Source organism: Balaenoptera ricei, chromosome 2, assembly GCF_028023285.1.
Source record: "Balaenoptera ricei isolate mBalRic1 chromosome 2, mBalRic1.hap2, whole genome shotgun sequence".
Taxonomy (NCBI): Eukaryota; Metazoa; Chordata; class Mammalia; order Artiodactyla; family Balaenopteridae; genus Balaenoptera; species Balaenoptera ricei.
Genome location: NC_082640.1, coordinates 156,721,076 through 156,732,701, shown reverse-complemented (window position 1 = coordinate 156,732,701; position 11,626 = coordinate 156,721,076).

Below are 11,626 nucleotides of genomic sequence, written 5' to 3'. Positions count from 1 at the left end.
GCTTATTTAGATCAAGAGAGAATTTCTATTTCTCTTCTAGGAGCATCGTGATTAACTCACCAAGACCAAAGGTTTGCGTGAGTCTGACTTTTCTGATTGCTGCTTTGGCTCTACTGTTCATTATGCTAATCTTGCCTTCCTTGTCTTGTCACTCTGGGTTGAGTGCCACCACTTGGTCCCTGCCACCCTAGGATACATATATTCCTATTGCATTTAGGTTTCCCAATTGAGTGGCCGTGGTTCCCACTCTAAGATCTGTCCTCCAGAGAAGAGCCATCATGGAGCTCTTCAAGGATGTTGGGCTCCCCTCATAAATTTATTTCTCAAAATATTAGTGAAAGGTATGTCCTCTGGACCCCTTCAGTGTGGGTGAGTAAGTCTTAAATGACAAGTTCACTCTAACATTTCAGTCTCTCTAAGCCTCTGATTGCCTTCCTTTACATTAAACAAAGAGACGTTGGGTATTTCCAGTTAGAGCCCCTTCTAACTCCCCAAGCTGCAACATTAAATGCAGAATCTCAGCTTAGTGAGCCCATGTCAATAAATTCAGCCTGATCCAACTTTATGTTCCCTTCACCATTATCCTACACCCTCAGAGTCCATTCCCACACATGTTCCCTGGACGTCTGCTTGTATAGATTAGAAAACTCAAATAGTTCTTATGAAGTGTAGTACACATCCTTATGGGTCACACTTTGTACCTCACCTCTAGAGGTCTGCTAAGTCTTGACTCTAGTTGTAGGTCCAGAAGCAGAGCGGGTAGTGGGGTGGGTCCTGAGGAGAATCAGCATTGTTTTGCATGGCAGCTCTCTCAGGGGAGGCCATTACTGTTTCCTCAGGCAATGCAGAGTTAATCCCCTCAGATACAGATGGAGAAGCTGCTACCACTGTGGGTGGGGAGGCTGCTGCTACTGGGTGGGGGTGGGGAGAACTCTTCCCCTGGTCAGGAAGACTCACTAGAGAAGGCTCAGTTTCCACAATTTCATCAGGGTCTTCTCACACATCCCATCCCAACTTACAGGATCTCGTTCTTTCCTAATCAGTCCCTTCACTTTAACAGTGAGGCTGGGAGTTCAATTTGTGTTGTAATTCAGCCTGTCTCAAAATGAGTTTCTGTATTTCATTTTCACCAGTTTCAACCCTGTGACTCCTAGAGATAAGGCTGTCTTTCAGGGCGTGCATAGGAGCTCTTAGATCACTTACGGAGTGCCTGAGCTGGGAATTGGAATCCCTGGGTTCATGCTTTTCTTTCACCACTTTGACCAGCAACATTAGGCAACCAACCAATGTCATTTATCCCTTAGTTTTAAAAAATGTCCAAAAGTATCCACTTCTCTCTTTGCTTCATATAGTGGTTGATTAGGAGTTTCCAATGCAGATATATTACCTATCTTTAATCAACAGTTCACCACAGACTATCAGTACTCTCTTTACTACTGGAAAGAGTCATTAGAGTCTTTAATCAGATTAAAGAGCCAATTTCAGAAATGCCAGAACCAATTCAGAAAACTCATCTTTAAAATTATGTTCCTCTAAAGCCACTCCTGGTATCAAAATTCGTATTAGTCCGGGTTTTTTAGAGAAATAGAACCGATTGAATATGTGCTCACGTGATTATAGACCCCAAGAAGTCCCACAGTCTGCCATCTGCAAGCTGGAGAACCAGGAAAGCTGGTGGTGTAGTTCATTCCGAGTCTAAGGCCTAAGAATCAGAGGAGCTGATAGTGTAAGACCCAGTCCAAATCTGAAGGCTTGAGAACCAGGAGCACTGATGTCCAAGGGTGGAAAAAAGGGGTGTCTCAGCTCAAGCAGAGAAAGCAGATTCACCCTTCCTCTGCCTTTTTGTTTTATTCAGGCCCTCAGTGATTGGATGATGCCCACCTGCACTGGTGAGGGTGACCTTTTTTTACTCAGTCTACTGATTCAAATGCTAATCTCTTCCAGAAATACCCTCACAGACACACCCAGAAATCATGTTTTAGCAGCTATCTGGGCATCCCTTAGCCCAGTCAAGATGATACATAGAATTAACCGTTACAGGGATATAAATAGACCCCACATCTCAAGTGGAGTAGTGTCAAAGAAGTTGCAGCCCTCTTTAAGCTACCAAATGTATCACACTCTGTTGGTGAGATTATGGGGAACAAAATTCACATACAGTGCAGGTGGTAAAGACAACTGGTAGAACCTCTATGGAGTGGAATTTGTTGACATTCAGCAAAAATACATGTGCACTTAACGTTGCACTCAGCAATCCTTCTGGAATTTTATCCTAAAAATATACTTCAAAACTTTGAAATTACTTTGGTATAAGGTTATTTGTGGCATATAATGGCAAAAGATTGGAAGCCTACCCACACCAATGCCTACCCATAGAGGACTAATTGAATAAAATATGATACTTCCACACAATGGATACTTGGCAACATTTAAAATGGATAAGCAAGATTTCTATACACTGATATGACATGATCTCCAGGACCTGTTCTTAAGGATACAACGCTATATTCATCACATTACATGTAATATACAGCTGCTCTTTTTGTAAGAAAGAGGATTGGTTCAAATAGGCACATTTATTTTCTTTTATTTGCAAAAAAAGAAAGATTGGAAAAATAAACCAAAAGTTAATAAAATGGTTACTTAGAGGGGAATAGGGAAAATAAGATGGGGGAGAGTCCAGAATAGAAATAAGACTTATTTGAACAGCATTGGTTATATGGTTTCAGTTTGGGATCATGTAAATGACTGATATAAATAAAAATTGACCCCTAAAATACCAATTACTCAAAATTGAAAACAAATAAATTAACCTAAACACATATCATGTTGATGACATAACCACACAGACAAAAGAATTGTTTCAAGTGACTTTCAAACAGTCGTATTGTTAGTAATAATATTGGTATAATTACTTTGACTGTATTTGATATACAGCATAGGATAAAGCAAAAAGTAGCAAAGTTAATGTAACAGAAAAAAGTTACAAGTAAGCAATCAAAGAAGTCAAATAAAAATTTTATTATCTTTTGTTTTGAAAGAAAGTATTAATATGAATTCATGATTTTTGGTCAACTTATTCATGTATAATTTATATACAATATCATGAATGCACCCACTCTAAGTGTAACAGTATGATGAGTTTTGACACATAATACATATGTATCAACATATGGAAGAATACCATTACCTCCCAAATTTCCTTGTGCCCCTGAGCAGTCAGTGCCCCTATCCTCTACCTTATGCAGCCACTGATATGATTTCTGTCACTATAGAATGTAGCCTATTCTAGAATTTCATATAAATTCAATCAAATAGTATTATCTGAGTCTTGCTTTGTTCACTTGGCTTTTCTTTTTCTTTCTGAGATTCATCCATGTTGTTGATTGTATCAGCAGTATTCCATTATATGATTCTAACAAAACTTGTTTTTTCAATCATCTGTTAATGAATCTTTGGGTTGTTTCCAGTATTTTACCTGTTTGTAAGTAAAGCTGCAATGGACATGCATATACAAGTCTTTTGGAGAACATGTGTTTAATTTTTGCTGGGTAAACATCCAAGAGTAGAGTTATTGGGCATAGAATAAGTGTATATTTAATCTTATAAGAAACTGCCAAAAATGTGTTCCAAAGTAGTTATAACAGTTGACACTCCCACCAACAATGGTTGAGTACTCCAGTTACTCTACCCTCCAGACTCCTGGTGCCATCAGACTTTTAATTTTACCATTTTGGTAGATTTGTAGTGGTATATACTTGTGGTTTAACTTGCATTTCCCTTATGACTAATGATGTTGAGCATTTTTTTCATGTATTTACTAACCATTTTTATGTCTTCTTTTGGAAGTGTTTTCATGTATATGTACATTGAATATTTTCTCCCAATCATTTTCTCACCAGTGTCTTGGGAGAACAGAGAATTTTAATTTTGATTAAATCTAATTTACCAATTATTTTATGGTTAGTGCTTTTTGTATGCTGTATAAAATTATTGCTTACCCTAATATTACATAGATTTCCCCATATTTTGGGGAACGTTCTTTTGTTTTAACTTTTATATTTGCATCTGTGATGCATCTTGAGTTTATTTCTGTTTACTATGGAAGGTGGTGGCAGATTTTCTTTTTTCTTTTTAAATAAAAATATTCAGTTGTGACAGAGATCAAGATGGTAGAGTAGGAGGATGCTGGGCTCACCTTCCCTCATCAACACATCAAAACTACAACTACATATAGAGAGACTCTCACTGAAATAGACCTGGGGACTAGCAAGAAAGCTCTTCCACAACCAAGACTGTAAATAAAGATCCACACAGAGTCTGATAGGAAGGGAGGAGAAGTGATTTGGTTGGGACCCACATCCCTAGCAGGGGACACACAAGAGGAGGGGGATATCACAGGCTCGGGGATCTTCCTGGGGGGGTGAGAGCTTTGAGCCACATCTTAGGAACCCCAGCCCTGGGGTCCAACACCAAGAAGATGAGCCCCCTTAGCTGGTTTGAAAACCAGTGAGACTTAACCAGATGACTGTAAGAAACCGAGACTCTGCTCTTAAAGAACACATGCACAGACTTGCTCACTCACAGTCACAGTGTGGAGGCAGCAGATTGAAAACTGCCTGGGGTTCTGGCTGGCTTGCCAGAACTGCCCCGGCACCTGTTCCCAGCTCCCCTCCCCAGCCTGCGCTGAGCTCTTGCTCCAGCCACTCTTTCTCTCCACTAAGGTAGAGGCTGCCATTGCCAACAAGAGTGCACACACTTGGAGACCCTGGCCCTGCCTCTGACCAGGACAGAGGCAGCCACTGCCAGCACATGCATCAGTGCACACACTTGGGAGGGAGCAAAACTAACTCCATGACGGAAACCACCATCACTGGAGTGTGTGTCCTTGTGCACACTCAGAGAGTGGGGGGCGAAATAAACTCAGTAATGTGATGCCAACCCCTCCAGCCCGGACCTAGGCTCTAACCAGGGTACGCACACCTGGGAAAAAGTGAAATGAGCACAGAAGTACAGTCCCAAGCCCTCAGGACCCAGCCACACCCCAAACCAAGGTGGCGACTGCCATCACAACCTGGAGAAACCCAACTCCCTCAGGGCTCCTGCTCCAGCCCCTTGGGCCCTGCCTCCACTCCTGACAGGGAGTGCTGAACATTAAGCATAGCAGAGGCTCAGGCTCACACCTGGAATTGACTCTAGCCCCTGAAACTCCAGCCATACCTCCCACCAAGGCAGTGGTGGCCAGCACACCCCAGAGGATGACACAGCCAGTGCTCACTTCAGATCCAGGTCTCCCAGCAAAGCCACTGGGCACATGTAGACTGCATAGGGATGCCCCCACACAGGACATGTCTTTAAGACCAAGACAGTTAACTGTTTCACCTAATTTCATAGAAATAGAGAAAATTAAACAAAGTGAGAAGACAGAGGAATATGTTTCAAATAAAAGAATAAGAAAAAAACCAACTAATGAAAAAGAGATAAATAATTTACCAGATAAAAGTTCAAAACTTTAACAATAAGCATGCTAATTGAACTTGGGAAAAGAATAGATGAACATGGAATTTTAATAAGGAACTAGAAAAAAAAAAAAAGAACCAGAGTTGAAGAATAAAATAACTGAAATGCAAAATACACTAGAAGGAATTAACAGCAGACACAGTGATACAGAAGAACACATAAGCGATCTGGAAGGTAGAATAATGGAAATCACCTAATCAGAATAGAAAAAAACCCCCAAATTTTAAGGGACTTCTGAGACAATGTCAAATGTACTAATATATGCATTACAGAGATCCCAAAAGGAGAAGAGAAAAAGAAAATGGCCAAAAATATATTTGATGAAATTATGGCTGAAAATGTCCTGAAGCTGAAGAAAGAAACAGGTACAAGAAGCACAGAGTCTCAACCAAGATGAACGCAAAGAGACCCACAACAAGGCATATAATAATTAAAATGACAAAAATTAAAGATAGAAAATTTTAAAGGCTGCAGAGAAAAACAAAGAGTAACATGCAAGAAAGCCCCCATAAGGCTATCAGCTGAATTTTCAGCAGAAATTTCATAGGCCAGAAGGGAGTGGCATGATATATTTAAAGTGCTGAAAGGGGAAAACCTACAACCTAGGATTCTCTATCCAGCAAGGTTAACATTCAGAATTGAAGGAGATAAAGAACTTCTCAGACAAGCAAAACTAAAAGAGTACACCAGCACTAAACCAACCCTACAAGAGGTGTTAACGGGTCTTATTTAGGTGGAAAAGGAAAGGCTACAACAAGAAGTAAGAATTTTTAGGAAAGAAAAATCCCACTAGTAAAGGCAAACATATACTGAAGGGTGTGAATCAACCACTTAAATAAGCTAGTGCAAAGTTTAAAATACAAAAATTTTTAAATCAACTATAACACAGTAAACAATTAAGTGATAGGTATAAAGATGTAAAACATGACATCAAAAACACAAAACCTTGGGGAAGGGAGTAAAAACTGTAGATCCTTTAGAATGTGTTTGAACTTAAATGACTATCAGTTTAAAACAAGTAGATGTAATAATATATTGAACCCCATGGTAACCACAAATCAAAAACCTACAAACAAACAAATGGCACCTAATCAAACTTATAAGCTTTTGCACAGTGAAGGAAACCATAAACAAAATGAAAAGACAACTTACGGAATGGGAGAAAATATTTGCAAACAACATGAACGACAAGGGCTTATTTTCAAAAAATATACAAATAACTTATACAGCTCAATAACAAAAAAACAAACCACCCACTAAAAAAAAAATGGACAGAAGACCTAAATAGACATTTCTCCAAAGAAGACATACAGATGGCCAACGGGCACATGAAAAGATGCTCAACATCACTAATTATTAGAGAAATGTGAATCAAAACTACACTGAGGTATCACCTCACACCAGTCAGAATGGCCATCATCAAAAAGTCTACAAACAACATATGCTGGAGAGGGTGTGGAGAAAAGGGAACCCTCTTGCACTGTTGGTGGGAATGTAAATTGATACAGCCACTATGGAGAACAGTATGGACGTTCCTTACAAAACTAAGAATAGAATTACCATATGATCCAGCAATCCCACTACTGGGCATATACCCAAAGAAAACCATAATTCAAAAAGACACATGCACCCCAATGTTCATTGTGGCACTATTTATAATAGCCAGGTCATGGAAGCAACCTAAATGCCCATCGACAGAGGAATGGATAAAGAAGATGTGGCATATATATACAGTGAAATATTAGCCATAAAAAGGAACGAAACTGAGTTATTTGTAGTGAGGTGGATGGACCTAGAGCTTGTCATACAGAGTGAAGTAAGTCAGAAAGAGAAAATCACATACTGTATGCTAACACATGTATATGGAATCTAAAAAAAAAAAAAAAAAAAAGGTCATGAAGAACCTAGGGACAAGATGGGAATAAAAATGCCAACCTACCAGAGAATGGACTTGAGGATACGAGGAGGGGGAAGGGTAGGCTGGGACAAAGTGAGAGAGCGGCATGGACATATATACACTACCAAATGTAAAATAGATAGCTAGTGGGAAGCAGCCGCATAGCACAGGGAGATCAGCTCAGTGCTTTGTGACCACCTAGAGGGGTGGGAGGGAGGGAGATGCAAGAGGGAAGAGCTATGGGGACATATGTATATGTATAACTGATTCACTTTGTTATAAAGCAGAAACTAACACACCATTGTAAAGCAATTATACTCCAATAAAGATGTTCAAAAAAATCAGCAGAATACACATTCTTTTCAAGTGCATATAGAAAGTTCTCTAGGATAGATCACACACTAGGCCACCAGTCCCAACAAATTTAAGAGGATAGAAATTATATCAGGCATTTTTTCCAACCACAATGGTATGAAACAAGAAATCAATTACAGGAAGAAAAATGGGAAAAACACAAACACATGAAAACTAAAAAAAACACGCCACTAAAAATGCAATGTGTCAATGAAGGAATTAAATAGAAGTTCAGAAAATACCTCAAGACAAATGAAAATGAAATCATAACTTTCAGAAGTCTATGGGATGCAGTAAAAGCAATTTGAAGAGGGAAGCTTATAGCGATACAGGCCTACCACAAGAAACAAGAAAAATCTCAGATAACCATCCTAATCTACCATCTAAAGGAATTAGAAAAGAACAAGGCCCAAAGTCAGCAAAAAGAAGGAACCAATAAAGATCAGAGAGGAAATAAATAAAATAGAAACCAAAAGAAAGAAAGAAACAACAATAGAAAAGATCAATGAAACTAAAAACAATTATACTCCAATAAAGATGTTAAAAAAAAAAGAAGAGAGACGACCCAAATAAACAAAATAAGAAATGAAAGTGGAGAAATTACAACCAATTTCACAGAAACTCAATCATAAGAGAATACTATGAACAGTTATATGCCAACAAATTGGACAATCTAGAAGACATGGATACATTTCTAGAAACATACAATGTTCCAAGAAGCAATCAGGAAGAAAAAGATAATCTGAACAGAGTGATCACTAGTAGTGAAATTGACTTAGTAATCCAAAAACTCCCAGCAAACAAAAGTCCAGCACTCGAAGCCTTCACAGGGGAATTCTACCAAACGAATAAAGAAGAATTAATACCTATCCTTCTCAAATTATCCCCCAAAATTAAAGAGGACTAAACACTCCCAAATTTATTCTATGAGGCCACCATTACCCTGACACCAAAACCAAAGACACTCCAAAAACAGGCCATATTACAGGCCAATATCTCTGATGAATATAGATGCAAAAATCCTCAACAAAATATTAGCAAACTGAATTTAACAATATGTAAAAAGGATTAAATACCATGATCAAGTGGGATTTATTTCAGAGATGCAAGGATGATTCAACATATGAAAAAAATCATTGTCATATGCCACATTAACAAAAAGAAGGATAAAAAATCACATGGTCATCTCAATAGACACAGAAAAAGCATTTGACAAAATTTAACACCCATTCAAGACAAAAACTTTCATCAAGTTGGGTATAGAGGGAACATATCTCAACATAATAAAGGCCATTTTTGACAAACCGACACTAACATACTCAATGGTGAAACTTTTCCTCTAAAATCAGGAACAAGACAGGGATACCCACTCTCACCATTTCTATTGTATTTAACACATTATTGCAAGTCCTAGCCAGAGCAACAAGACAAGAAAAAGAAATAAAATTTATCCAAATTGGAAAGAAAATAGTAAACTGTCACTATTTGCAGGTGACATGGTAATATATGGAGAAAATCCTAAAGTCTCCACCAAAAAAATGATTAGAACTAATTAACAAATTCAATAAAGTTATAGGATACAAGATTAATACACAGAAGTCTGTTGCTTTTCTACACACTAATAATGAACTATCATAAAGACAGAGCAAGAAAACAATCTTGTTTAAAATTACACCATAAAGAATAAAATACCTATTAAACTTAACCAAGGAGGTGTAAGACCTGTGCTCTGAAAACCATAAAACACTGATGAAGGAAACTGAAGATGATACAAAGAAATGGAAAGGTAGCCTGTGTCCCTGGATGGGAGAATTAATATTAAAATGGCCATATTACCCAAAGCAATCTACAGATTTAATGAAATACCTTTCAAAATACTCATGACATTTTTCACAGAACTAGAACAAATACTCCTAAAATTCATATGGGACCACAAAAGAGCTTGAATAGACAACACAATCTTGAGAAAAAAAAGAACACAGCTGGAGGGATCACCATCCCAGACTTCAGAGTGTACTACAAAGCTACAGTAATCAAAACAGTATGGTACTGGCACAAAAACAGAAATATAGATCAATGGAAGAGAATAGAGGGCCCAGAAGCAAACTGTCACAATCTACAACAAAGAAGACACGAATGTACATTGAGGAAAAGACAGTCTGTTCAAAAGCGGTGCTGGGAATGCCTGACAGTTACATGTAAAATATTGAAATGAGAACATTTCCTCACATCATATACAAAAATAAACTCAAAATGGATTAAAGACCTAAATGTAAGACTGGAAACCATTAAACTCCTTGAAGAAAACATAGGCAGTACACATTTTTATATAAGTCTTAAAAATAAATTTTATTTTGGATCTGTCTCCTCAGGCAAAAGAAACAAAAGAAATCTGTTGCTTTCTTTTAAAGCAACTAACTTTTACTAAAAGTAAAAACACACAGATGGGATCTAATTAAACTTAAAAGCTTTTGCACAGTAAAGAAACGATCAACAAAGTGAAAAAACAATCTACTGAATGGGAGAAGATATTTACAAATGATATTTTTGATAAGGGGTTAATATCCAAAATATGTAAACAGCTCGTACAACTCAATATAAAAAACAAACAAATAAACAACCCAATTAAAGAATGGGCAGAAGACCTGAATAGACATTTTTCCAAAGAAGACATACAGATGGCCAGCAGGCACATGAAAAGATGCTCAGCATCACTAATGATCAGGGAACTACAGATCAAAATCACCATGCAATAAGACCTCACACCTCTCAGAATAGCTATCATCAAAAAGACCACAAATAACAAATGTTGGCAAGGATGTGGAGAAATGGGAACCCTGGTACTCTGTTGATGGGACTGTAAAGTGGTACAGCCACTATGGAAAACTGTATGGAAGTTCCTCAAAAAAGTAAAAATAGAACTACCATATGATCAGAAATTTCACTCCTGGGTATATATCCAAAGAAAATTAAAACACTAATTTGAAAAGATATATGTACCCCAATGTTCATAGCAGAATTATTTACAATGGCAAAGATATGGAACCAACCTAACAAATACTGTATATTTTCACTTAAATGTGAAATCAAAAATGTAAAACAAATGAATGAATATAACAAAACAGAAACTGACTCATCGATACAGAGAACAAAGTAGTGGTTACCAGTGAGGGGAGGGGTGAGAAGAGGGGCAAAACAGAGGAAAGGGATTAAGAGGTACAAACTACTAGGTATAAAATTAATAAGATACAAGGATGTATAAGATACAAGAATGTAATGTAAAGCACAAGGAATATATCCACTATTTTATAATAACTCTAAATGGAGTATAATCTATAAAAATATTGTCACTATGTTGTACAGCTGAAACTAATAACATTGTAAATCAACTATATTTTAATTTAAAATAGTAATAATAAAGTCCAAAAAAGAATATTCAGTTGTGCCAGAGTCAATAACTTTCATTTCCTCATTGAATTACTTTGGTAAATTTGCCATAAAATCAATAGAGTATGTATGCATGGATCTCTTTCTGGATTCCCTATCCTGTCCCATTGATCTATATGTCTTTTCTTATGACAAAACTACCGAGACTTCATGAATAGGTAGCATGGATGAATCTCCAAAAATATGCTGAGTGGAAGAAGCAATTCTCAAAAGAATGCATACTATTTAAATTTATATGAAATCCTAGAATAGGCAATATTCTATAGTAACTGCATATTCTATATTTTATTTGAATATTTAAATATATAAATCTAGACATGTAGTAAGTTTATTTTCATTCAGTTCAAATATTGTCTAATTTCCCTCATGATTTGTCCTGTCACCCACAAGTTATTTAAAGGTGTGTTG